The sequence below is a fragment of the Emydura macquarii genome, unplaced genomic scaffold (genome assembly GCF_026122565.2).
Source record: "Emydura macquarii macquarii isolate MOO-44397 ecotype Brisbane River unplaced genomic scaffold, CSIRO-AGI_Emac_v2 contig_2948, whole genome shotgun sequence".
Taxonomy (NCBI): Eukaryota; Metazoa; Chordata; order Testudines; family Chelidae; genus Emydura; species Emydura macquarii.
In genome coordinates this window covers 5,598,416-5,621,181 of record NW_027133085.1, presented here as the reverse complement: position 1 = coordinate 5,621,181, position 22,766 = coordinate 5,598,416, and the positions used below count along the sequence as shown (strand labels likewise).

The window sequence follows — 22,766 nt, the reverse complement described above, 5'->3', positions numbered from 1 at the left end:
CTTTCTTTGTGTTCACTCTCCATTTTGTGTGTGGTTCACTACTCCTTGGATGATAAGCACTGAGCTTTCATCAGTGTAAATAATTACCGTGGGTTTCCCTGTAAGGTTTCAGTGGGAATCCTGCACTTATGGCAGCACAGGTGGCAGCACTTTGCATTCTAAACTCTGGTACTTGATTACCCTGCTGGAAAGCCCCTTCCAGGCTTCTTCCTGAAATGTGAGGATTGTTGCTCAGAAAATGGTGCTTTTCCCTTGAACGTGGTGAGTAATATCCCTTTGGGAGAGAGATTTTGCTTCTTTCCCTATGGCACCTGTTCTGGAGCTCAACATCTTGCCCTTGCTGGAGGAGCATTTCAGGAGCTGAGCAAGCTTACTCAGTTGGTGAAATAAATCCCTCCTAGTGCATTGTGAGAAGCTAACAGAATTCTGCAAAATAATCTCATTGTTTTTGAGAATGAAGTGTTTTACCAAAGTGACTTATTTTCATTATCCTATTGCTCTGAAATGCAATATTCTCTAGCTCAGAAATGCAGGTACTGCTGGAGTGCATCTAAATTTTATTTTGAGCTACATAAATAAGGTATTTGAGCCAGATCCTACCCTCTGTGGCCATGTGCTAGTGAGTAAATAAGGGAGCTTCTTCTGGTTGCACAGCCACAGAGCAATTGCAGTGTAGGGCTAGGGTAATAGCTGGCATAAGAGACTAAGGGGATTTTGAGGTGCATCTGATGGATGTTATGGGGAGAAAGGAGAGAGAAGACATGGGCAATCCAGAGGTAGAGAAGGAGGAAGAGAGATTAGGAGTATATCCATCCCCTCAATTATGCAAATATCAGCATTGGTAGTTCTTAGTACTGTGATGATCTGTTGTTTAGCTGAAACCACTAGTTAATGTCTTTTATTTCTGTTGGTGTACAGCTTGCATTCCGAGGGCTTTCCCTGTTTTCAGTGTATTTCTAGAGGACTAGCGTTCTGATGAGATGAAACTTCTTGTGTGTTTAGGTAGTTTGAGCAAATCTAGTGTTTTGAACAGAGCCAGCAGCTAGTTGAGGAAGCATTTGGAAGGCTCATTCTGCACCTAACTCTGCAAAGCTCACCTAAGGATCTAGCTTTCTCTAAGATGCAACTGCAGAATTCCATTCCTTGCAAGTATGAAAGCCACTAATTGGCTCTCAGACAAGATACTGTTTTCAGCTACTTAAATCTATTAAACATCAGAGAGAGCAGTAGGATTTTATTTGTTGTTGCTGCCGCCAGGGATGCCTTCAAAGACAGCTGAAAACTTTTTTTCATGACTAGCTTCAATGGGATTACATTCTTCAATTTCTGTTCTGCCAATAAATGTTGAAAGAATAGCTGTGTAAATGTTGAATGGATCAAGAATCTCTTCAAAATGTATTTGCTCAGTGGTGCCCAGACATTCCAAGAAGCTGTAACAGGGTGGTCTGCCCCTTTAGGGACTGGGGACCAGCCAGCCCTCTTGAGGAGAAAAGCCCTGCAGGAAGATGCTGGAAATCACCTGAGGAGTCCAGCTGGGGGCTGTGAGGACCCCAGTGCCATTAGGGAGCCTGGGAATAGGACAGGGCTGAGCAAACACAGCTGTAACTCTCTAGCAACGGACTATAAGGGGGTGGGTGAGAGACCATGTGAGCACCCCTAAACTGGATGGCAAGACCTGACCACTACGTTGCTGGAGGCCAGGGTTCCCACATTCCAGGCTGGGGACATGACTGTTTAATGTTTTCAATTCACAGAGCCGTGAGGCAAGGGCTATAAACTGATGTGGGTGTGGCTGGTTATTTTCCCCTAGGCTGGTGATCAAGTCCACCTGCCTACAGGGGCGAAAATGTTCAAATTATTCATGCACCAAATTTCAGCCTGAAACTGAAGCCAAAGGTGGGTTAGTTGATTTACTTGTAGTGCTCTGTTATAGCTCTTTTTGTGAAGGAAGCTTACTGAATTTCTCTAAGTGCTTGCTGAGTGACCGAGATCTAGTGGGCTGCGATAGTACTATCCTCTTTGGAAGAACTTCATGTTTCTGAATGCTTGTCACTTACGAATCTGAATATGGGAGAATACTGCAGCTGTCTAACACATTCACACCAATATTTTTGATGCATATAGTCAGGTAGCTGGACACCAGGAAATGGGTTCAGAGAAATAGTGCCAATTGATACATCTTCCCCTGCAGTCTTCAAAGTGTATTTTATTGTTCTGTGCATTTCTCTCTCATTAAAATCCCACGCTGTTAATATATGTACCTGTACATACCTAGTAGCTACAGCCCTTAGGCTCCTGACAAGCTGCTAATGTGTGGTCCTGAGTGCTGCAAAGGCTGAAGGAATAACAAAAGGACTGCTTTAAGCAATACAATAACAAAACAGCATCTCTAACAACATGCAGAAACAGAGAGAGAGAGAGAGAGAGAGAGAGGCTGAAAGTGAATCCGTAGCAGAGCCAGAAAACAGAACAGAGAATTCACAGCTCCAAGTCTACTGCTCTAGTCCTTATGCAGTACTCTCACCTGTAAAGTGACTTCCTACCAGAAGTTCAACTTTACAGGTCAAGAGAGAGGTTTATAATTTAGAAGTGTTAGGAACCTCTGAAAATACTCTTCCAAGAATAGTAATGTTATGAATTCAAGGTCCAATATCTTGGAACTTACCAGGGCTAGAAGAAGTAACTAGTTTATACTGTTGGAATTTGGGAATTCTGGTTTCATAGCCCTGATGACACATGAGATGCTGGTCTTTAAAAGCATCCTTGGTAGAGCTGACTGAATAACTGATTTTTCTAGTTTGTTGGTTATTCTGTAAGGGTGAAGGAAAAATCCTTTGTTTCGGGTCAGACCAAAACTGACTTTTTTTTCCCTAAAAATCAAGAAGTCAGGGGGAAAAAATGTTCAGGTAAAATGGTTTGTTTTGGTTTTGAGCATACACACCCATATATAATTTTTTTCATATAATTAAAGAAATTTTTTAACCAGTTTCAGATTTTAAAAATTGAAACATTTTGGTTTTGGGGGATTTTTTTCAAAACAAACCATTGGGCAAATCCAGCATAAATTTGCAAAGCATTTTGGCATTACCAAATCTGTTTTTTGGGGAGTGAAAGTATTCTTTGACAAATTTCACCCAGCTCTAATCACTGGTCCAGGACTGAATATTGCCCATCCTAGGTTTGAGTGTAATGAAATCTAGGGACAGAAATTCCATGTTGCAGGGGAAAGAAGAAACTATTTAAATAAACAGTCCACAAAATGTTATCTCCCTGAAGCTGCTCAGATGTCTGGAAAATTCCAAGTATTCTTGGGTTGAGGGACTGAGTTAGTGGCCAGAGTGCAGGTGATGACAGCCAAGATTCATAATAAATGCAAGTGTGTGTGTGTGTGTGTGTGTGTGTGTGTGTGTGTGTGTGTGTGTGTGTGTGTGTGTGTGTGTGTGTGTGTGTGTGTGTGTGTGTGTGTGTGTGTGTGTGTGTGTGTGAGAGAGAGAGAGAGATTTCTCATGAATAGAGAGACCCATGGCCGAAAATATGTTTGGGAAACAGAAATACATGTAGAACGCTGGCAGAGATATGGGTTTAAATATTGATTTGCATTTTTTGAGAGGAAGTATGTGGAAACCCTCATCTCTGCTGCATCTTCACATATACTGATCTTCTAAAACATAAAAAGCAGTGTAAAGTGTGCATTTTGTTGCTTTAAAGCCCCCAGTACTGCATCAGATTTTCTGACTAAATGTGGTGTCAAACAGTTGGGGCCAAACTGAGATGTGATAGTAAGAGACTGCTACTTCACCAATGGCTTTCAGTGCAGTTGCATCTGCTTACATCAAGTTTGAATGTGGTCCTTAAGCTATAAAAGAGGATAGTCCCTGGTAGACGTACACAACTTCATTCTCAATGATCATAGTCAGTCAAATTTGTAAAGTATGAGTATTTGAGATAATGTACTTTGTTCCCTTAAGAATATGCTCATGAAAATGTTTCCACAGGCATCATTCTTTTTTCTATAGAGGCTGAATATTACTTTTTCTTGTAGTGTAGGGTTTTTTTATGTTGTGGTATTACAGCTCAGAATGACTAAGGACAAATAGAGATCACAAGTTTTTTGAACGGGTGCAGACTCCAAGGAGAGAGAGAGAGAGTAATTATTTAGTAGGGTAATACAAGAGAATATAACTCAGTCATGAGCCGAAATTAAGAACAGGACATCAGGAAGAATTTCCTGGCAATGAGGTATATTGGGCAGTTGAACTGACTCCTCAACTGTTGGAAGCAGCATAGCTTCCCCATTCAGAAATGTACTGGGTCAAGCACTGGTAGGGAATAGTCCTCCACTGACATGGAGAGAGAGGTTTAAATACCTAATAGAACTTTTTCATCTCTAGATTCTATGATCACTGTATGGTCACTCTCTCTAAAGACAAGCTGAGTTTTTAAACAGAGGATAGAGATCCCAATTATTTTAAACTCTTGACTCCATTCTGTTAAATCATTTGTGGGGAGACTCTACCTCACACCTTATTCCCCTTCTAAACAATCTTGCTACATTGCTTTTATATCCTGATATACTTTTCAGTTATAAAATACTTTTTTAAAAAAATCACTTAAGAATATGAAAAGGAAGTTGTGGGACAGATTATTCAAATAGCTTAGATCCCGGGTCGTTCTGTTTACTGTATATCTGTATTGTGATCAGCACTAGTTGTGACTGTGTATCTCCAAATGGCAAAACCAAATAAATAAATGTTTCCCTATTTTATGCTGGTCTACTTTATAATCCTTAGTGTGCTTTTGGAAACAGAACTAGTAACCAGTGCTCTGTTGGTGTTGAAATCATACAAATCCCAGTAATGCATACAAAATGCACTAATGAAATAATCCAAATGATTTGTATGTTGAAGAATATAATCAGATACTCACAAGTCAGAAGTATGTACTTCAATACACACTTTGCTTCATTCAAAATCTATAGGCATTTTAGTATTCAGAGCACATTAGTTTAGAAGTAGTACTTATACACCCTAAATCACAGGCCTTACTATATAGGGTAGTACAACCCTAATCGTCTCTTAGGACAGTGAATGTCAACCTTTCCAGATTACTGTATGCCTTTCAGGAGTCTGATTTGTCTTGCATATCCCAAGTTTCACCTCACTTAAAAACTACTTGCTTACAAAATCAGACATGAAAATACACAAGTTCCGCAGCGCACTATTACTGAAAAAGTGCTTACTTTCTCACTTTTATCATATAATTATAAAATAAATCAATTGGAATATAAATATTGTACGTACTTTTCAGTGTATAGTATATAGAGCAGTATAAACAAATCATTGTTCATATGAAATTTTAGTTTGTACTGACTTTGCTAGTGCTTTTTCTGTAGCGTATTGTAAATCTAAGCTAATATCTAGATGAGTTGATGTACCCCCTGGAAGATGTCTACAGGCCCCAGGGTACTCATACTCATGGTTGAGAACTAATGTCTGAGACACTCAGAGCCTAATCATGAGAGCTGCCTTGACTTGAAATCTGCAATGGTCAGAGAGGTTATTCTGGCTTCCCTGTGTCTGGCCTGTTCTGTAGCTTTTCTCCTACCTAGTTTGGGAGCCCCTTTGAAGCACCTGAACTTAAGTTTTGCAGAGCTAACACAAGCAGAGGTAAGCTGTTGTGCAGCTTAGTCCTGCAAGATCCGTTTCAGTTGCAACTCTGTAATCATCTCCAGCCATCAGATAATCAAGAGTTTTGATTAACCAGAGTTCAGATAACTGAAGGTTTTTTTATTATTTCACATATACAATTGAAGTCAAGGAAGGTGTGGTGGTGTGAAGAAGGACCCTGTGTCACACTGAAGGAATGCTTCAATCCATCTTTCTTTTTTCCACCAATCCTTGCTGTCTTCCGACTTCTGTCCCTGTGCGTCTCTCTTCCTTCAGTGCTGCTCCCAAGCCGCCAGTTCTGCTCTTCTTACTCTGCATGATTCTCCTGTGTATGCAGAGGAGAGAGCAGCTCACTGATTTTAAAACCAGGGTAGGACTAGAAGGTGCTATGGCTTCTGGAAATCCAGTGGAGCTAACAAAAATGTAAGGAATGTGAGTGGCATATTTCTTGTCCCATTTCATACACAATTGCTTCAAAGAATCCCTTTTTGGAAAGGGGAGATTTTAGTGAGTGCCTAAAGTTGTATTTAGACTCTCTTACAAAGCAATAGTAAAGATGAAGCAGAAAGGGGTTAATCTATGAATGTAAAAAGCCAGAGTAATAGTTAAGGGAAAATAATTTTATCAGGGCATCTCAAGTATCCTATAACCTTGCTCTTATGTTGCCGTAAGATCAATCCGTGTAATAGACTAAACTATAGGATGTAGAATTACTGCGCGTGAATCACCCCTATGGCGTTCCAGTTTTTACATCACTGTAACCCCATTGATTCCAGTAGAATTATGCTGCTTTAAAACTGAAGTAAACAAGTGGTGAGTCAGGCCCCGTTGGTCTATGAAGAGGACAGGATGACAAGAATTTAAGAGGTGTTAAATTTTTTGCTCTTCAATATCCAGAATGATACTTAAGTGGTTTAGAAATTGGTTTCGAAAGTGCAGTCTGCACATCAGTCAAGCATAGCATGAGTTCCTTGTTAAAAGGATCATTAGTTGATCAATAGCAAGAGAGAAATGACATGGTGCTATGCATGTACTGTCTAGATAAGGTATGCATTTTGTGTTCTATGGCAGTATATGAAACTGCTATAGCATGGGATGATGTACTAGCTCCACATTTTTTTTTTAGAAGACTTAGGCTTCTGAGGGATCAAAATTTTAACTGATTATTCTTATAATTGTTCTTATTCTGTTGTTCTCTCTGCCCACTCTGCCAAACTCTGTTCACACCCTGGTTGTGCCCTGATTACTGTGATCTCCTACATTCCGGCCTTGGTGCTTGCAACCCCACCTTCATCAATTCTATTCATAATGCTGCTGCTAAAATCACCTTCCTGACTTGTTGCTCTATATCGCCACCCTCTTTAAAAGCCTTATCCAAAGACCATTAGATTCTCATTGACTTTAGTGGGCTTCAGATCTAGCCTTATGTCAATCTATTGGCTCCCCCTCTTCCACCGCATCAAACAAAAATTTCTTGTCTAGAAGAGTGCAATCTGATAAAGGCTGGGCAGAGGGTGATTGCATTGTTTGTTCCTGACAAGCTAACAATTGCACATCACCTACGTTTGTTATTTCATTTCCTCTAACCTCCACCCTGACCTAATCCTTTTGTTTGTCTCATCCACCTATTTTGTCTGGTCTTTTGGGCCAGAGACTGTTTATACTTTTTTTTTTTTACTGTTGCAAAAACTATGCATTTGTACAGCTCCTAGCACAATGGGGCCATGACCTGATTGACCACTAGATGGTACTGTGATATGATGTTTAATAACTTGAGTGCTTCACTCGGCAATGTTACCATCCTTTGTTTTTTGCATGGAATGAAAGGGAATACATAATTATTTTTCTAATTAAGGATGGAATCCAAGATATTTATTTTTTCTAACTTCGCCAGGAAAAGACTTAAAGAAAATATGGACATACATGAAAGCTAGTCATGGGCACCCTGAGAAGAAAGTTGATTTATCATGCTTCCTTCTCAGTGAAGGAAATCATTCTTCCTCCTTAGGCCTCACCTGGAGTATTGTGCCCAGTTCTGGTCACCACATTTCAGGAAAGATGTGGACAAATTGGAGGAAGTCCAGAGAAGAGCAACAAAAACGGTTAAAGGTCTAGAAAACATGACCTCTGAGGGAAGAGTGAAAAATGTTTTGTTTAGTATGGAGAAGACTGGGGGCGATGGGAGGGGATATAAGTTTTCAAGTACATAAAAGGTTGTTACAAAGAGGAAGGTGGAAAAATTGTTAACCTTTTAAGGATAGGACAAGAGGAAATAGGCTTAAACTGTAACAAGGGCAGTTTGGGTTGGACATTAGGAAAAACTTCCTGCCAGGGTAGTTAAGCACTGGGATAAATTGCCTATGGAGACTGTAGAATCTCCACCATTGGTGATTTTCCAGAGTAGGTTGGACAGACACCTGTTGGGGACAATCTAGATCATTCTTGGTCCTCCCTTGCGTGCAAAGGACTGGACTGTAAGACCTCTTGAGGTCCCTTCTGGTCCTACATTTCTGTGACTCTATGAAGAAAACTTATTCCAGCCTCCTGCTTCTGTTCCTGTTCTCATGCAGGGCTACACCTAGCTAGCAGCTGTTTTCAGGCTGGTTCTGTAGCCTTCCAGGGGCTTCTGTGTGTAACACAGGATACAGAACCCTGGCCACCACTGCAGCATGTATGTAAGTTCAAAATATCTCTAAGAAAACAATCATCCATTCCAAATTTCTGAAGGCAGCGTAATATATTTACAGACTTCTAAGCCATGCAAACCCTGGAATGGGGCACGTGTTGGCTTCAGGTCTGGTCAGATATAGTCTGCAAAATGTTGGCAGCCTGCATGTGTCCTTCTGGCCCCCGACCAACCAGAACCACTCTTCTGCAGTAGTTTAACTGCAGAACACTCCACCTTTTATTATTCTTAAACTCCATATTTTTGAGACCGTTGTCCTCAATTTTTGTCATGAAAACTGTGAGAGCCCTTGGGTGGATGGGGTGCTTAAAGCTAGGCCTCCTATTATTTAAAACCAACATAAAATCATTCCTGATATTGGGGGAAATCTAGCCCTGAGTGTGCTGCAGAATACTATGTGCAGGGTGACGGAGTGAGGGAAGCTTTTGCTCCTTGTGGGAGCACTAGGTCTCCTTTATCACTGTGATGTGGTCCTGCTTTAGAAACTGTTTCACATGTCAGTTGATCCAATTCCTAAGGGAAAGGGCATGGAATACTTAAGCTGGCAGTCTACCACCACTAGAGACTGAAAAGTTCTTCATTATTGATCATAGGTGAGTTTGAAAGTCTCACCTACTTAATTTAGGCTCCGCGGTCCCAGTGACTTAAGCACTTTTTCAAAAGTCCCATATTTCAAATGTTATCCTCCATCTTTGAAAGTTAGTTGTGATTCTGAATTTACACTGGCGTTAAATCAGATATAACTGTTTAAGCCAGCAGACCTAAACCAACGGAAATGTTGTGTGAGTAAGATCAGGTCCTCTATTCACTTTTCATCCTATCAAGATAGATGAAAGGCCTGAGGGCTTGACGGTCTTTTTATTAACGCCAGGTTTCACTTGTCACTCTACTCACTGCATTCAAGTTACTCCTGATTTTTCATTTTGTGCAAATAAGACCATCTGACTTAAGTTCTATTCTGAGTGGTAATAAAAAACTGACAATAGCATCCTGGTGGGAATGTGGGATGGAGAGAGGACATCAGGAATTAATAAGAAATTTGCAAGAAAACAGAACATATATGCCATGAACATTCTTATTTTGCAATATCCCATCCCAAAGTAGAGAGATTTTGAAGATGTAAGTGGTAGACCTGAGCAAATAATTGGGTGGTTTTTTTTGGTTGTTAACCAGTTTGATGGCTGAAACTAACAATCCCAAAAACATTTTATTTTGGATCAGCCCAAAATAGAAATTTTCTGTCTTCTTTGAAACAAAAATGAAAGGTGTGAGGGTGAGGTTTTTTGTTTGTTTGTTTTTTTCTGTTCATCCCCAAATGATTTTTGGTTTTCTGGTTTTCAGGTGTTATCTTTTGTGTTTTAACCTAGCTAAAGTTTGAAATAAAACTTAATTTAAAAACATAGTTAAAACGTTTCATTTTGACTTCTTAAAAAAAAAAAAAAAAAATCAGGTTTTTTTGTTTGAAGCAATTTGGTGAATTCAGCCCAAGTTTGCAAATAGTTCTCATTGACACAACTGCATTTTGAGCAAATAAAGTATTCCTCAGAAAAATTATCTGCAGATCGAATAAAATGTACTCCATCTTCACCATGCATTGTCTGCTTTAGTGAACAGCTTGGACAGCAAGAAAAAAATGCTGTGATGCATGACTGGGGATTCCCCCAAAAGACATTGAAACAAACAAATAGAAGCAAGGCATATATGCTATATCCTTAGAGAGCAGACCAGTGCTTTCAATGTATAAGGACTTTATTTATTTATTTTTAAGATGGATACTAAATAATAGTTTTTCTGGGCCCCACTAGACCTTTCACATTTCTTTTCTTGCTCCCATTCTGATAGTCCCAAGAAAACAATTGTCATTTTATCTCTGTTCTCCTTCTGGCATTATTAATATATTTCTGCGTCATCTTTTGGGATATATGTAACAAGTGTTGGCACATAGCTATTAAACTCTTCAAAGAGTCTGGGTCTGTAAATAAGAATTGTTTGTCTGTCCATTCAAAGGCTGTTTTGGAAGAAAGCATTTTTTAAGGTGGAAATAGATTCACGCTGTATTCTGACTTCATTTTTACAGGACAATTATGGGCTTAATTATGTTCTCTGTTAAAACAGCATCCCTGTTAAAGTAATAACATTGGTTTCATAGGCATTACTACAAATTCACGCTAGGGTAACAGAGTGTAGAATTGGGTCCTATATGTTCAACTATTTATTCATATCTTATTTAAAGCAGCTTTTTACTGCTGTCCAATAGCAGTTTTATTTCTTGTCCAGATAATGTTTGCTATTGGTGGTTTTAAATTCTGCAATGATTTTTGGTATTCAGCATGGTTTTAGCTATGTCGCACTGCACTTAAAAATTTAAAAAGTGCATGATCTTTATTGCTTGATTAGAAATTTTTGCTCACCTCACAAGCAGGCTTCTTAGGCATGATCATTCATTTAATTTTTAGCCCTTCAAACCCATTAGTTGAACATTGCAGCTAATAAGAGTCAGATTTTTGCATGTGCAATTTCTTAAATAAAAAGCTGTGTGGCTTGGTATGGAGCTAGGAATAACAGATTTCTGAGTACTAATCCCAGCACACCCATGAATAGTTACGTGGCCAGAGGCAAGTCATTTGACTTGCTTAGTTTTTCAATCTAAAAAATTGGGCTGACAGTGCTAAATTGTACAATAAGGATGGTGTAAAGATTTATCTTTTATTAAAAAAAAAAAAATACCTGACAAATATCAAGTGCTAAAGATACTGAGCAAAACTCTTCTCTCTGGCATAACTCCACTGATTAGAATAGCATTACACCCAGGATTATATGGCCCAATAAAGTCCTGTCAAGTTGCAGGAGGGGGGAAGGAAAGTGGGGGATTTTTTTTTTTTTTTTTGAACATGGCAACCAATATGTTTACATGCTGTTTAAAATGTGTTAACACCTAGTTTAACACCTTTCAAGATATGTTGGCTGCTTGTGCTCAACCTTGGGGGGCCTTTTTTAAATATCCAGTTAGTGGAATATGACTGTGACTATGATCAACTAACATTTTTAGATGTCTGTATTAGGTGCTAATATTTTGTGAACAGCATTTAAACATTTCAGCTGACCCATTTAAAAACCAAACACTTTGTCCTAGTCTAGACAGAGAGCATAATTGTGATGCTTTGTTCTCCATTTTCTTGTGGCCATATACATTTAAGATTTTTAATGTAATAGTAAATACATCATTAACATTATCTATTGATTCTACTTCTTTCTCCCACTCTCTTTATTCTCTGTTATCAATAATGGACTTCCCCATTTCACCTGCCCTTCCCCCATCAACTAGCATCAGTGGAATCCATTTTCAAGCTATACCCATTCATTGATCTCCTTTGAAATTGTTCAGATAGGACAATTTCTAATTTAAACAATTTCAACAAGTGCACATTCCTCACCAAAACCTGTTTTCATGTGCATGTTAACTCAAAAATATACATTGACATAGGCACACTGCTTTGAATTTTTCAGTAGTGTACATCTAATTTCCTATGGCCAGCTGCAAAAAAAGTATATTGATTGAAGTGACCATTGCTAGTGTTTCTTTAGATTTAAAGGTATTTAAATTTATCTTGTCAATGTAGAAATAGAAGAGTATTGATTTTTTTTAATATGGTTTACCCAGTGTTAAGAGTAACACCATTATGAGCAGAGTCACACCAGTATAGGATGAGACAGCGTATTGGGCCCAGTTGTCTGCTTCAGTTATTTTCAGAGGTGCCAAGACTGAAGCAATAAATAGTCTAGTACTGAGACATGTCATCTTCTGTGCAAAGTCTGGATCTAGGTCTGAACTTAACTGTTTGGGGATGAGAAGAGCTGAGGTTTTGGTTCAGGTCCCTCTCTGCTAGTATTTTATTAGCACAAGAGTTCAAAGTGTGTCTGTGTGTACATGTATCAAGATATATAATATAACTAATTCAGACAAGCTATATTACATAGCTTGTCTGAATTCGTTTCTTTTGGTCATATGATATACATGAAGCAAATCTACATTGAATGAGGCACCAGCATTTTTCCAAAAATCTAAGTGTGTTGCGAAAATTCTCCCATGTTTCATAGTTTTAAGATTCTTTTCAACTTTAGCAGCATCATAACAATCCTTAGAGATAGCTATGTAATAAATTCAGATTTTTATTTATTTTTGGCCTGTTGCTTCTAATTCAGACCTGGGTGTCAACATGACTTGAGAAGAAGTGAGGGGCCTCTGAAGGATTATGATTATTGAATGTTGACTGTGTGCTCAGTGCTGTCTAACAAGGATGTGTTAACCATAACTGCAGAAATGTTGGGCCAGAATGAGCCCTGCTGTAAGCAGATGCTAATTACACTGATGCCAGCAGGAGTTCTGAATAAGACAGTATTTACATCCATAATCTAACTATTTATAAAGTACTGCATCCGTCCACCACCCCACTGCTGAGGTGCTGAGTAGTTCCCCTCATCCACTTAAACACTGTTCCATTGAAAATATAACAAAGCCAGCCATACTCAATACACATTTAAAGTGATAGGACACTGACGTGTGAGTGGGTATGAAGAGAGGCAGAGATGATTTAAAAACTAACACATCCTCTGAAAAGTGAAGTATGAAAAATGGGGCAGGAAGGGCTGAGGTGGATAGCAAGTTCCACTGTAAAGGAGCTGATACAGACCAAGCTCCATCACCTGCCAATGAATGAGGAACCCTTTAAAGACAGATGGTGTCAGAGTGTAGGCTCTCACTCTGAGGAAGTCTTGAACGTAACCATGTCCTTCCATATTAATTGGGGGATTTTTAACCTACAAAGATGGCAGGTGTAATTCTATTACTAATGGTGAACACGTATCTTGTGCCTTTCCTCTCAAGGTTTAAAATGGTTGTATTCTGAGAACTATGAACAATGCAGGCTGGCTGTAATGTGATCAGTGCTGCTGCAGCCTGAGAACAGACCTGCTGCTGCATTCTGCATTTGCTGCCAGAGACAGAAGAACTCTGTGGGGAAACTCTATACCGAGACAGAATTACAATAGGCAACCCTTGGGGACACAAGGGGATATGTTTGCTGTTGTGAGGTCATGGAGGGATAAATACAGGCACAACCTGTTCTAACTATGCAGCTGAAATAAACATTTTCATACCACGAGTGACACACTGGCTTTCCATGGAATGGCCAAGGTCAGAAATATTATCAAGGTTTCTAAAATGGCATGCCACTCTCACACATTCTCCCTGAGTAAATGGGACATAGGAGATTGCTTACTCACTAGCGAGGCTTCTGGCTCCTCTCAGTTGAGAATAGATGGCTCATATACATCAGATAGCAATATCCAAACAATCCTCTCAGGCACAGATGAAGCCAGCTGGGTACAGCAATACATAATCGTATATCAGCATTATTGAGGATACTATTCCTGGTCTAGAAGTAACCTCACCTTATGGGACAGACACAGCATTTTCAGTGATGGCCCACAATTGTTCATCACCAATTGACACTTGTCTTCTTTGTGGTGTAAACCAGACCCATAATCAACTACCTTTAGTCACCAAAGACACTTAATTATGGATTATTCATCAAAATCTGTTAAGAAGAGTGGTCAATGGCCAATTGACCTCAATTTTTTAAAATAATTTCTGAACCTGAAAAATGCAGGGTCAAGTCTAAAAAGAAAGACCTAAATGAAGATCCAAAGTCATTGGTATCAAGGTGTCAAGAACTGAGAACCCCTACTTTCTCAGGAAAGGAAGATAGAAACAGGTAATTTATTGCCTAGAGACCTGGAACATTTGAGGATTTTCTCACAAAGATGGTGCCCCTAAGTCCTGCAAGATGCTCAAGCGTTGCTCCCATTCATCATTAAGTACAGTTCCATAACTTGCTCAATTTCTCTGTTAATCATCCCAGTGTTCCCTTCACTTCTTTTACTGCTGTCAGTTACTGAACAGAGGGATACACGTTTGTCTGGGATTTTTTTTGTTAGTGGGCCTCTCTATAGCCAATAGTCTAGTAATTGAAAGCATAAGGGCAAGTCTATGCTTAACCCTTAGCTGCACTGCTGCAGCATTTTAAGTTGCTATAACTGCATTTTTCAGAGATGTGGATTTTTCACACCACTGAGTGATGTAGTTATACCGATGTAAGTTTGTAGTGTTGACCTGGCTAAGCCTTTTTGCCACTTCTGAATGCTTCCCTTATTTCTTCACTTCTCCCACCCCACACGTGATATTTCATAAGTCACTTTTACACCTGTGTTGGCCACTCTCCAGGTTTCTTGTTCCAAAAGCCCTCCTGTAGGGTTCAAGAAGAAAAATGCTAACCCTGTCATTTTGTTTAAGAACATTATATTAAACTCTGTTATGCATGTCTTTTCATATTTTGTTGTTTGGATGTCATGGCTGTGATGCTTAGAAGGATTTGAGATCACTCCTTTATCTTAGATATATTGAATCTTTTCACTTGTTGTATAGGTTGCTGAGACTACTTCAGCCATATTTCCATGGGGAGTTCTAGAAGGGAAGGTTAGCTGCTCCAGTTAAAAGCCATTAAATGTGTTCCTTGATGCACAGCCGATACAAGTACAGATTTTAAAATCATTCCATCTTCTCTATCCAACCAGAATTTCTCTGCACACAGGACACACTTTTTGCCAAGTGGACAACATTTGTACACTAGGGTTGCCAAGCAACACTGAGAAATTAACATGGTCTACATTTTTACACTTCTATCCAGTACTTCACAGTTTTACTTACACTTGTATCTCAGAGCCGCTAGATTATGCTCGTGTTGACCATATTTTGTATAAAGATGTCATTGACGACTTGGCAGGTTCTCCAAATAAACAAGTAGCTAGTTGGCAGGGGCTGTGCCAACTAGCTTTCATTTTTGCACGGTACCTCCACTAAGAGTAAAGGGCAGAAACATAATGAGGGCATTTTGCTTTAATTATAGAAGTCTGTTTTTGTTGAATGGTGTTCTGGCACTGGAAGAATTATATGTGCTGGGAATTGAACGGGAAGCTGGTGCTCAGCTTGTAGCATTCTAAGCCTTATTTCATGCTCTTGCACTGAAACTGTTGATGTTGAGGCCTAAATTGGAAGTGAGCATAGTACCTGCTCTCTGCCACTCCCTGTACCTGTGGTGGGCTATGAAAGGTTGAAGATTTGGTGCCACTATCTTCCTTGCTCTCCCAGTTTACCTCACTTCAAGCCTTTCAGACTCCATGGCTTACCCACTTCTACACCCAAGTTCCCTTCTTTACTTCCCCCCCACCCCCCAAGTGCTCAAAGGCCTGGCTCCCATGCTTAAATGAAATTGAAGCCTAGCCATCTGTCCATGTGGCAGTTATTCTCTATTGCCCTCCACAGACACCCTCATCTTTTATGAATGATTGGCTGGAAGGTATGGTTGTCATGGAGATCCTGGAAGTCATGGAACTGATTTTCCATCTTTGTTCTTTAGTCTCAAGACTCTTTTTAAAATACCGTGCCATGGCTGAAGAAGGGGAAGATGAGGGTATCTATTCCCCTTGCAGTTTGCCCAGGGTGTGTGTGAAGGCTGTCTCTGCTCTCTCTCCTCTCTTTGTGTCAGAGGGGTTTCAGATTCTCTATGTGCTATCTTCTCTATGTTGCCATTGAGTGGACCCCACTGAGACATGGCTTTGAGTGCTGCTGGGAGAAGCCGGAGAAGGCTTAGGTTTGTGTGGTTTCAGGCATGTAGGCATGGAGATTGAGAGAGTACCGTTTCCATTAACATCCAGGAATGCCTGCTTGGAGGCTTGCCATTCCAGAATGGACCCATTGCATAGGATGGAATCCAGTCACAGGGGTAGGAAAAAATCCCATGCCAAACTTCCAGTGCTGATGTTCATTTTACCACTTGGGGTATACCCTCACAAAGAAAAGGGCTGGAGTAACTGCTTATAAATGAAAACTTTAGAAGCGCATAAGTGCCAAATTGCCTAAGGAACATTTCATTATCAGAGCTGCTTGCACAGAAACTGTCAGTTTGCCATATTGCTTTGTTTCACTTGTTTTTTAGTCATTGGTTCCAAAGTGCCAGCTCTTAAGAAGGAACGAGAGAGTGAGAAATAAGGACTTAGTTTTATAAGTCCCTTCTCAGTCAGAGGCAACCAGAACAAACCCCTCTTCTCCCCCCCCCCCATTTTTGGCAACATACTAAATTTTCACTGGTAACAAAATCAATTGGGACCATTCACTTCAAACAGGCTCCACCCAAAGTATACTTTGTTTCTCTAAGCATGAATTTTAAAAATTTTGGTTTAAGAAAAAACCAAACCAAAACACACAAAAAAGACATGGAGATCAAGTCCAATCAGACCGTATAATAATGGCATGGTTGGGGTGTGCCTTGGGCAGGGGCTGCTAAACTATGCACTCTGTTACACAACATAAGTCTGTAGTAATTCTCAATGAAGTAACAGTTGCTTTACCTGGGTGTAACTGAGAGCCAAATGTGTTCCTATTTGCAGTCTTAATAATGGACATTCTGCTAAAGAATTCACTCTGAACTACAGATCAGAGAGTCTGTTTCCTTACCCATGCCAGGTGTATGTATTTGAATTTCCATTCCAAATCTTCACTAGACACTTGAGGTATGTCTTGAATATTCTTGTTTGTGGTTTGTTAATGCACTCCTGGAGTTGTAAAACTCCATCTCACCTACAGGGAATTTCCTGCCTCTCCAATGAATGTCATGGAATTCCTGCAAAAATCCGTGTTTCCTACTGGACAGGTGACATAAAACTCCAGGTCTGAATATATAGTTGGATTTACAGGCAATTGTAAAGGGGGGGGGGAGTATATTTGTATAAGCACTGTTTATAATGAATAAGGCTCATATAATGCTAGCAAGATATGAGAACTGGGATTTATGCCATGACAGTAAAATGAGAGCAAGGTCTATTCTATTTATCCTTTCTATTTCTCCTTCTCATCTCCGGCTCAGTTGGAAACCGTCTTTTGTTCTTCAGTATTATCTTTATTCAGTTATTTTTAGGTTCATAGAATAGGCTTTTATGGAAGATGACTGATCCATATGTTCATGAAAAGATGCAATTCTTGTGACATGCACTAATATACTAATACGGAGCATGTTTGCTTTTCTAGCATGGATGAAAATGTTGTAAGCAAGCTCACAGCCCAAGTAAACAAGGTGTGTGTGTGGGGGGGGACAACCTGAGCCCCAACCTCCCACAGTAGATTGCAGAACTGCTATGGACCAGTGGATCTACCCAAATCATGGATTCACTACTCAAAGCCCCAGCCTACTCCATCTCATTTCCACACACCTTTTTTCTTCATCATAGTGGGCTGTATTGGACCACAGCTGCACAGTACACAAGTGAGCTGCAGTGTCTTTCTGAAGTCTATCCATTGCCTGTGGGCAGCAGGGATTCCACAACATTTTGGCCCTTCCACACTCATGGGCAAAGGTACAGCTTTAGCCTACTTAACATATGAACCATGCCTAATGCCTTTCAACAGCAGCATCCATCCATCTGTTGTTTGCATTCCATTTGGATGCTCAGCTGGAACCAGATCCCGTTCCTTTTTGAAGTCAATGGAGTCTTGCCATTGACTGAATTGGGAGCAGAGTTTGGCTGTTGATAGTTTTGTTTACCACTTGTTCAACTCGTTTTAATGTAGGTTCTAATTAACAGTGATCTACAGAAGTTTTGCAATAACCTCTTTTCCGTGAATGTTGCCAGGTGTGTTTAAGAAAAAATAAATAATGGTGCAATGGCTGTTTGCATTTAAAAAAAAAAAAAGAAAATAACATCCTTCAAATCGTGGTGTGTGGTGTGGTTTTTTATTTATTTATTTATTTTTTTAATGATCACTTTCTCATCCATTGTTCATTATGAAGCTTAGACATCTACCAAAACTGCATTCCCAGCATGTCTGATCCAAGGTAAATAGAATTGCATAAATTTGGGCATCACATCAATTGTAAAATAAATTAATCAATTATTCACATAGCATTGCTTTCTCTGAACTGTGGTGAAATATTTACCTTTGTTAGCAAAGACACACGAATCACCCCAGACATTCCTTACTGACACAGTGAATACATGAAATATTTAAAAAACTATTTTAGTAATGTACCACTGTAAACTAAACTAGCAGTATTTATGCCTTGGATTACTTAAATGCTTGTTATGTATTATACATTTTAAACTTCTCTTTAGGTCTGACCTGCAGTTACTAGAACTACAGTAGAACCTCAAAGATAGGAACACGTTGGGAATGGAGGTTGTTCGTAACTCTGAAATGTTCGTAATTCTGAACAAAACATTATGGTACAGTACCCTGCAGTCAGTGTCTTCCAGCTGAGGCTGGGAGAGATCTCTGCAAAGGTGGCACCTGGCAGCACTGCCTGGTTTGCAAGCAGCTGCTTGCCCTATTCCTGTTTCTTGCTTTTGGGTTGAACTGGAGGGGAGCCTGCCTCACACCCTTAGCACTAAAAGCCCCAGCCCTCAGCTGCCTCTCTCTAGGGCTTGCTCTGCTTTGTGCACTGCTTGCCAGGCTCCAGAGGCAGCACGTGGCAGGGGGTTGTTGGCAGTCCACTGCCAGAGCCCCTCCCTCCCCTGTCCCTTGCACTCCCAGAGGTGCTGGCAGGATCCAGAAGTGCAGCCACAGACAAAGCTTGGGCCTCACCGATGCACAGCCTGTAGCCCTTTAAAACTCCTCCAGAGCATAGCGTGCAGGCAGCAGCTTGGAGCCTTGGACTCTGGCTCCCACTCCAACTCCAGGCCAGATTTTGGCTGCAACAGCAGCAACTGAGTAGCTCCTCCCCGGCTCAGGACTGAGCTTGCAAGCTTGTCCCCCTCTTGACAGGGGGTGGTGGTGAAAACAGTTTTCCCCCTCCAGGTGGGGTGAGATGGGAGAGGGGTGAAACAGCATGGTTGGCTTACAGGAAACAGCGCAGACCCAAGGCTGCTTCTGTTCTGCATGACTACCTTTAAGATACAATACTGGCACAATATAGTATTTGCTTTCTTCTTTTTCCCCCTCTGCTGCCTGATTGCTTACTTCCGGTTCCACAGGGTGTTCAGTTGACCCATCAGTTCATAACTCTGGTGTTTGTATCTCTATCGTACTTCATTTTCAGGATCTGTAATAGCACCATATGCTACCATGGAGTTAGGCTGCAGTTGTTACATACTGCATCAAAATGAAGAGAAATCACAGTCCAGTGCATAATTCAGAGACTATCTTCAGGAGGATACCAAGAATACTGAAGTCATATTGATTAGTTAGTATATCAAATTGCAGATGTTATTTGGGTGTGTGTGAGGGATACATGCAAAATATAGTTTAAAATGTCATGGTCTGAGGGGGCACTGAAAAGGTGGGGAAATAGACTATGGGGCCAGATCCAGCGCTCAACACAGCTCAAAGTACTTTTGAGCCTACTTCATCCTCATCTGGTTTAGTGCTAGCTATTCCCATGGCACAGATTAGAGCAGGCTGAAAGCTGGGAACAAACAGCACTTGAGAGCCATTCCAGTAGCCAGCGATCACTGGGATATGGCAACATGTTCCGCCTGTTTTGGGAGGTCAGGGAGGAATAAATTAGTATAGAATTTTCTGTGGCTATATAAGGATTCCTCTATTCAGGCACAATCCATGCGTGACTGGGTAAACCAAAGTGCCATGTACAGCCAGCATCTTGGCTACCGTAAGTTAGCGCAGCTTGGGCATTGTGAGAATGTGAAAAAAGGGTCTCTGTCTTCCAAGATGGCTGCTATTCTGGCTTCTACTGACAACAGGAAATAGTGCATGAAAAAAGTGGTTGTCTTGTCTGCTTTTTCTCTTTTCAAAACCCAGAAATGCAAATGAGATAAAATGTGCATTTTAGTCCAGCTTCTAGAGTCTGGCATTAAAGGAGGCTTACTGTGTGTATATATTTGTATTCAAAACTTGATGGATCATATGAAAAAGATGTTCCAAATTACATGGTACTGTAAATTAATGTTTAGGCAGTTTCAGAATTTCTCATGAGAAACAAGTAAATGTATTTCGAAGATTGTACTTTCCTTCCTCAGTAGCTTACATATTCTGTTGCATGAAATGCAGGGTTAACAAAATCAATTATTTTTTTTAAATTTAAACTGTTTTTTTAAATATAAATTTGTTTAATTTTCAAATGACAAGTTCAGAGATACAATCAGTATAATCTGTTAAAATTTTAAAAAGTAAGCAGTACATGTTTGCTGTCAAGTCACTGAGCTCATGGAAGTCATTGGCTAAGCACCTGGAACCAGGTGCTAAGATAGCTCTTGACAGCAGCAGCCTCTTCTGCAGGTAATGAGAATGTTTTCTTCATTTCAGTTCATTCAACTCGTTAAGTTCAATGACTACTTCATTTGGTTTTTAATCCCTAGGGGGAAGCATGACACCATTTTAATATATATCACTTGATCTAAAGCTTCCTGCATTCACTCATTATTGCCATAAAACTGACTTCCTCAGATATGTTTTGCATTATTCCAAACTGAGGATTCCAAGAAGTGCTCAGAAGATATTTTACCCAGTCAGTGAGTGCTTACAGGTATCTTATTTTTAAACTAAAGCAAAAGGTTATGGGAAGAGGTGTTTGATGGAACCATTTTCTTGTCTGAGATTGATTCTGTTGAAATTGAAATGTTGCAAAATCGTGTCAATTTTGGCAAAACTGAGTTTTGGAGGGAAAAACTAGATCCTTGTTAGGTCAGTAAATGATCCTTGTCATAATGAAATTTTGAGATTCAGCATTTGGATGCATCTCTGAAACCTATGGCGGACTATACCAAGCCATTTGTCTCTTTGATCACCATGGAGTATCCCTCCACCTCTATAAAGGTGTTGGTCCATCTCCACAAGAAGACAATAGCCTGCTTCAATACCTTCCTCCAGCTACTCATGCAACGGACAGCTTTCTGCTCCCTGTCCCTCAGAAAACCTGTGTGGACCTTCAAAGGACAAGTGGACAATGTGTAGCCTTTCTGCATACACTCCAGCAGGGAGCAGCATAGACCATTTCTTTTCACTAACTGCTCAGAGAGAGTGCACACAACGCTCCCTCTGAGAAAATTAATGAAAAAAGTTATTAGCTAAGCCAAGAAAACCTAGCTATAAATAATTTGCCCAGAATTGTAACAGATAACTTACTGTTTATCTTATTGATCTACAAATACATGTAATTTGTGTGTTCTGTCTGTGTCTGGTTTTTTGTGAAAGTATTTGAGGAATGGTTAAGGTTTATGTTGGATGTAACACTATGAGAACAGCATACTTTGGTCGCTTGTAAGATAAATTTTATTTGCTTTTCTTGTGGACAAAAGTGGTGAGAAAGGCATTACTTTTTAAGCAGTTATGATATGGTCTGCCTTTCTGAAGTAACATACCAATAGATTGGTAAAATAACAATAAAAACTTTCCAAGGAATGTTTTTGGAGTGTCATCTCAACTGAATGTACTATTTTAATAAAGTTTCGCAAGGCTTCCCTCTGGTGCTAAAGTGCCTGGCAGTCAAAATTGATTTTGTTTGCTCTTCTGTCTTTCACTGTTCATTTTTCAGGAGGACTGGCCTTGTTCAGGGAAGGAGTTTTACAATGAGATGTGGTTTTTCTGAGAAGAGTGACTGATACTGAAGTGCTTGACTGCTTTTATTTTTGGGGGGTAAACAAGGTGGCTGCTAAATCTATGAAGATGTCTGTGTTGATCGGAAGGCTTTCTATAAAGGGGGGCGTTTGTATGGCTTACACTGCAATAAAACACCTGTGGCTGGCCTGGGTCAGGTGACTTGGGTTTGTGGGACTCAGGGCTGCGGAGCTATAAAATGCCCGAGCTCAAAAATTTACATTGCAATTTTATAGCCCCATAAGCTGGAGCCCAAGTCTGCTGACGTGGGCCAGTCATGGATGTTTTATTGCCATGTAGACATACTCTAAGACTACACCGCTACTATAACGCTATACGCAACCTTCGTTGGCGCTAGTAAGACATTGACAACACATTTTGTGGAATTTCACTGATATGTTTGACAGAATTTCTTAGAAATATTTGTATAAGATAGTGTATCCTCCAATGTAGCGATTACCAATGTGACTTCTGTAGTAACTGCACCTGCATGTGAAGTATAGATGAATGGGCATTGTCCATATTCCAGGTCCCTTCATGTCCTCCGTCTCTCCTGCTTATCTTTTCTGGGTTTGATTGTTTTTGTTTTTTTTTCTCCTTTCATTTTTTCTGAGGGTTGTTTCTCCTTGATCTCTTCCTTACCCTGCTTAGTTGCTTCCATCACTAGTAGGCTACATGCTTCTGAGGGCAGGGTATCCGTTGACGGTTCGGTAGGACCAAGTCACCGGTGCCATGAGAGCAGACAAGTTAAGTT

The 22,766-nt window shown here is 40.1% G+C and overlaps 1 protein-coding gene across 8 annotated transcripts in view; it reads left to right on the top strand.

Moving 5' to 3' along the window:
- The first annotated feature begins 216 nt into the window (after positions 1–216).
- Positions 217–22,766, top strand: part of LOC137167650 (poly(rC)-binding protein 3-like) — a 490,543-nt gene continuing 467,993 nt past the window's right edge. For all 8 annotated transcript variants that reach the window (XM_067569882.1, XM_067569883.1, XM_067569874.1 and 5 more), the window contains exon 1: positions 217–261. The gene's annotated coding sequence lies outside the window, so the exon portion shown is untranslated. The remainder of the gene's footprint in view (positions 262–22,766) is intronic.